The sequence below is a fragment of the Kogia breviceps genome, chromosome 8 (genome assembly GCF_026419965.1).
Source record: "Kogia breviceps isolate mKogBre1 chromosome 8, mKogBre1 haplotype 1, whole genome shotgun sequence".
In the NCBI taxonomy this organism is placed as follows: Eukaryota; Metazoa; Chordata; class Mammalia; order Artiodactyla; family Physeteridae; genus Kogia; species Kogia breviceps.
This window is the reverse complement of record NC_081317.1, coordinates 61,536,160-61,542,402: the sequence shown is the minus strand read 5'-3', so window position 1 is coordinate 61,542,402 and position 6,243 is coordinate 61,536,160. Positions and strand designations below refer to the sequence as shown.

Here is a 6,243-nt window from a genome sequence, read left to right as displayed (position 1 = left end):
ATTTCTGTTTTTGTGTCAATTCCGTACTCTCCTGATTACTGTAGCTTTGTAGTATAGTCTGAAGTCAGGGAGCCTGATTCCTCCAGCTCTGTTTTTCTTTCTCAAAATTTATTTGGCTAGTTGAAGTCTTTTGTATTTCCATACAAGTTGTAAAATTTTTTGTTCTAATTCTGTGAAAAATGCCATTGGTAATTATATAGGGTTTGCATTGAATCTGTAGATTGCTTTGGGTAGTATAGTCATTTTCACAATATTGATTCTTCCAATTGAAAAACATGGTATACTTCTCCATCTGTTTGTGTCATCTTTGATTACTTTCATCACTGTCTTATAGTTTTCTGAGTACACATCTTTTACCTCCTTAGGTAGGTTTATTCCTAGGTATTATATTCTTTTTGTTGCAATGGTAAGTGGAATTGTTTCCTTAATTTCTCTTTCTGATCTTTCATTGTCAGTGTATAGCAATGCAAGAGATTTCTTTGCATTAATTTTGTATCCTGCAACTTTACCAGATTCATTGATTAGCTCTAGCAGTTTTCCAGTGGCATCTTTAGAATTTTCTATGTATAGTATCATGTCATCTGCATGATGACATCCAATTTGGATTCCTTTTGTTTTTTTCTCTGATCGTCATAGCTAGGACTTCCAAAACTATGTTAAATAATAGTGGTGAAAGTGGCCACCCTTGTCTTGTTCCTGATTTTAGAGGAAATGCTTTCAGTTTTTCACCATTGAGAATACTATTTGCTGTGGGTTTGTCATACATGGCCTTTATTATGTTGAGGTAGGTTCCCTCTATGCCCACTTTCTGGAGAGTTTTCTTCATAAATCAGTGTTGAATTATGTCAAAAGCTTCTTCTGCATCTACTGAGATGATCATATGGTTTTTATTCTTCAGTTTGTTAATATGTTGTATTGCATTGATTTGCATATATTGAAGAATCCTTGCATCCGTGGAAAAAATCCCACATGATCATGGTGTATGATATTTTTAATGTGTTGTTGGATTCAGTTTGCTAGTATTTTGTTGAGGATTTTTGCATTTATGTTCATCAGTGATTTTGGCCCATAATTTTCTTTTTTTGTGATATCTTTGTCTGGTTTTTGTATCAGGGTGAAAGTGGTCTTGTAGAATTAGTTTGGGAGTGTTCCTCCCTCTGTAATTATTTGGAAAAGTTTGAGAGGGATAGGTGTTAACTCTTCTCTAAATGTTTGATAGAATTCACTTATGAAACCATCTGGTTCTGGACTTTTTTTGTTAGAAGACTTTTAATCACAGTTTCAATTTCAGTGCTTATAACTTCTCCTTTTTCATTTCTGATTTTATTGATTTTAGTCCTTTCCCTTTTTTTCTTGATGAGTCTGGCTAAAGTTTATCAATTTTATCTTCTCAAAGAACCAGCTTTTAGTTTTATTGATCTTTGCTATTGTTTATTTTTTGTTTGTTTGTTTCTATTTCATCATTTCTGCTCTGATCTTTATGATTTCTTTCCTTCTACTAACTTTGGGTTTTGTTTGTTCGTCTTTCTCTAGTTGCTTTAGGTGTAAGGTTAGGTTGTTTATTTGAGCCTTTCTTGTTTCTTGAGGTAGGATTGTATTGTTATAAGCTTCCTTCTTAGAACCGTTTTTGCTTCATCCCATAGGTTTTGGGTTGTCGTGTTTTCTTTGTCATTTATTTCTAGGTAATTTTTTACTCCCTTTTTGATTTCTTCAGTGATCTCTTGGTTATTTATTTATTTATTTATTTATTTATTTTTGTGTGTGTGTGTGGTATGCAGGCCTCTCACTGCTGTGGCCTCTCCCGTTGCGGAGCACAGGCTCCGGACGCGCAGGCCCAGCGGCCATGGCTCATGGGCTTAGTTGCTCCGCGGCATGTGGGATCTTCCTGGACCAGGGCACGAACCCGTGACCCCTGCATCGGCAGGCGGATTCTCAACCACTGCGCCACCAGGGAAGCCCCTCTTGGTTATTTAGAAGTGTATAGTTTAGCCTCCATGTGTTTGTGTTTTTTACAGTTTTTTTTTTCCTTTAATGATTTCTAATCTCATAATATGTTTGTCAGAAAAGATGCTTGATATAATTTCAAAATTCTTAAATTTACTGAGGCCTGATTTGTGACCCAAGATGTGATCTATCCTGGAGAATGTTTTGTGTGCACTTGAGAAGAAAGTGTATTCTGCAGCTTTCAGATGGAATGTCCTATAAATATCAGTTATGTCTATCTGGTCTCATGTGTCATTTAAGGCTTGTGTTTCCTTATTAATTTTCTGTCTGGATGATCTATCCATTGGTGTAAGTGGAGTGTTAAATTTCCCCACTATTTTGGTTTTACTGTCAGTTTCCCCTTTTATGGTTGTTAACATTTGCCTTATGTATTGATGTGATCCTCTGTTGGGTTCATAAATATTTACAATTGCTATATCTTCTTCTTGTATTGATCCCTTGATCATATATGGTGTCCATCCTTGTGTCTTGTGACAGTCTTTATTTTAAAGTCTATTTTGTCTGAATGAGTATTGCTACTCCAACTTTCTTTGGATTTCCATTTCATAGAATATCTTTTTCTAACCCCTCACTTTCAGTCTGTATGTGTTCCTGGGTCTGGAGGGGGTCTCTTGTAGACAATATATATACAGGTATTATTTTTGTATCTATTCAGCCAGTCTATGTCTTTTGGTTGGATCATTTAATCCATTTACATTTAAGGTAATTATTGATATATATTTTCCTATTACCATTTTTTAATTCTTTTTGGGTTTGTCTTTATAGGTCTTTTTCTTCTCTTGTGTTTCCTGCCCAGAGAAGTTCTTTCAGAATTTGTTGTAAAGCAGGTCTGGTGGTGCTGAATTCTCTTAGTTTTTGCTTGTCTGTAAAGCTCTGATTTCTCCATCCAATCTGAATGAGAGCCTTGCTGGGTAGAGTAATCTTGGTTGTAGGTTTTCCCCTTTCATCACTTTGAATATATCCTGCCACTCCCTTCTGGCCTGCAGAGTTTCTGCTGAAAGATCAGCTGATAACCTTTTTGGGGATTCCCTTGTATGGTATTTTTTTCTTTTCCCTTGCTACTTAAAAATATGGAATGCTTCGTGAATTTGCATGTCATCCTTGTGCAAGGGCCATGCTAATCTTCTCTGTATTGTTCCAGTTTTAGTATATGTGCTGCCAAAGTGAGTACTCATTGCTGTTTTAGAAGTATAACTATTGCTTCCTTTCAGTTCTCAGTAGCCATGACATTTTAACCACTCATAACATCTTCAAGTTTATTTAGTGGTGTTTTATGTTTAAGATGAAATCAACTATGATTTCCCCAACATTAATTTTTGAGAACCAGCAAACCCATTCCAAATATGGTTATTTCAGCTTTATTTAGGTTCATATGCTTTAGTATTTTTAGCATTTCTCCCAAATTATTGTGTGTGTGTGTGTAATATAGTTCAACTATTAAGAACATTTCTACTTAAACACAGGAGTTTTACTGTATATTTTTCTAAAAACAAATTTATACTTTACTGTTATCTTCTGTTTTAGTTAAGTATTCTTATTAGCGATTTTAAGCAAATTAGTCAGGATTTGGGATATGATTTGGGAAAATAGATGGACATCAGGTCAGTCAATATGCTCAGGTTTCATTGAACTCAGCTGGTTTCAGTTCAGAACCTCATGTCCACTCTCAGTCTGCCTTGCTTCTGTAAGTCCAAATTATTTGATGTTCATTCTCTGCAGACATTAACTCTCAAGTCTTCTGCTGAAGGGGCAATTACCTGGTTGCCTTGGCTGCAGAGGTGTTAATAAGCTAACAACATAGGGTTAAACCATCCTGTTTTCAGTCTCACATTATACGGTTTCCTTCCCAGACATCTGTAACCTAGATTTACTGAGTCTCTGGAGTTCCTCTTAACAAAATTTTGGCTTTTCCTCTTTCATTACATATAATTCAGATTCTCTGCTCCAATGAATTTTTTTAACATTTGTCCTTCACTTTCCCATCCTCAGGATTTTGTTGACACCTTTTGTGTTCTCTTGGCCAGTATACATGTACATATATTATTGCTTCTTTTACCTCATTTAACTAGAGTTCAGAGGGAGCAGAGACATACATGTGTCTAAAATGATGTTTTGATTTTTTAAAAAATTAAGAACACTTGACATGAGGTCTACTCTCTTAACAAAATTTTAGTTGCACAACACAGTGTTGTTAACTATAGAAATAATGTTGTGCAGTAGACTCTACAACTTATTCATCTTGTATAACTGAAACTATATCTTTTTAATAGCACCTCCCACTCCCCTTCCATTCAGCCCCTGGAAACCACCATTCTACTCTCTGTTTCTAGGCGTTTGACTGTTGTAAACATCTTATATAAGTGGAATCGTGCAATATTTGTCCTTCTGTGATGGGCATGTTTCACTTAGCATAATGTCCCTCAGGTTCATCCATGTTGTTTCATATGGCCAGATTTCCCTATTTTTTATGACTGAATAATTGCATTGTATGTGTATACCTCATTTTCTTTTTATCAGTTCATCCATTGATGGATATTTAGTTGTTTCCACATCTTGGCTACAGTGAATAATGCTGTAATGAACATGGGGATGCAGATATTCTTTAGAAATCAGCTTTACATTATTTTGAATTATACCTAGAAGTGGGATTGCTGGACAATATGGTAATCTATTTTTAATTTTAGAGGAAACTTTATCTTACTTTTTCTGTAGTGGCCACACCATTGTACATTCCCACCAACATTTTACAACGGTTCCAATTTCTCCACATCCTTTCCAACACTTATCTTAAAAAAATTTTCATATCTCTTTGCTGTTTTGATTTTCATTTCCCTGATTAGTTATGTTGAGCATCTTTTCACATACTTTTTGGCCATTTGCATGTCTTCTTTGGAGAAATATCTATTCAAGTAATTTACCCGTTTTTTAATCAGGATATTTGTTTCTTTTTTGCTATTGAGTTGTAGAGGTCCTTTATATATTTTGGATATTAACTCTTTAGCATATATATATATATATATATATAATTTGCAAATATTTTCTCCCTTTCTGTAGACTATATTTCATTCTGTTATTTGTTTCCTTTGCTATACATAAGCTTTTTATTTTGATGTAGTCCAACTTGTTTACTTTTGCTTTTATTGCTTGTGCTTTTGCGGTGACATACAAAAAATCATTGTGTAGACCAATGTCATAAAGCTTGTCCTCTATGTTTTCTTCTAAGAGTTTTAGATCTTACGTTTAAATCTTTATTCCATTTTGAGTTGACTTTGTGTATTGTGTATGATGAGGGTTTATTTCATTCTTTTGCATGTGAATATCCAGTTTTCACAACATCATTTGTTGAAGAGCTTATATTTTCCCCATTTACAATGGCATCAAATAGAATAAAATACTGAGAGATAAACTTAATCAATGAGCGTAAAGAGTTATACACTGAAAACTACGTAACATTAATGGAAAAAATGAGGGAAGACACAAAAAAGTAAAGCTATCTCATGTTCATGAATTGGAAGAATTAATATTGTTAAAATGTCTGTGCTACCCAAAACTATCTATAGATTCAATGCAATTTTTATCAATATCCCAATGACACTTTTTACAGAAATAGAAAAAATAATCCTAAAATTTTTATGATACCACAAAAGACCAAAAACAGCCAAAGCAATCTTGAGAAAGAAGAACAAATCTGGAGGCATCACACTTCCTGATTTCAAAATATTACACAGCTATAGTAATTAAAACAGATTAGTATTGGCATAAAGACAGGCATATAGACTGATGGAATAGAATAAAGATCCCAGAAATAAGCCCATGCACAAAGGGTCAACTGGTTTTCAACAAAGGTGTTAAAAAGTATTATTTTTCTTTTCCTGTCTTAGTCTCTATATATTTGTGGAAGCCTGTAAATTAATATCTGCAATAACTGTCACATGTTCTTCCATTTCCTTCTGACATTTATTTTGTTTATTTTTCATATTTCCTGAAAAATCATGTAGCTATATTTGCACATACTATCCACATCTATCCTCTAATATGCTGCTAATATAAGAATAAAACCCAAATATAATCTGTGTTTCCTTATTAAAAATATATAATGAATTTCATTTGCATGTATAATAAATGGTATTCTCCTGTGTACACTAAATGAGGTTATACTTGATCTGATATCTATTTTTCTGTCAAGGCTTGTCAGCTACCAACTTCCTTCTTTTCTCAATTTACTTTTGGTATATTAGA

At 33.9% G+C, this 6,243-nt stretch overlaps 1 non-coding gene across 1 annotated transcript; it reads right to left on the bottom strand.

Annotated features, from left to right (window-relative positions):
* Positions 1-3,068: 3,068 nt before the first annotated feature.
* On the bottom strand, positions 3,069-3,175 carry LOC131762085 (U6 spliceosomal RNA). The gene has a single exon (XR_009337163.1). It is a non-coding gene; the product is annotated as a U6 spliceosomal RNA (small nuclear RNA).
* Between the last annotated feature and the right edge of the window lie 3,068 nt (positions 3,176-6,243).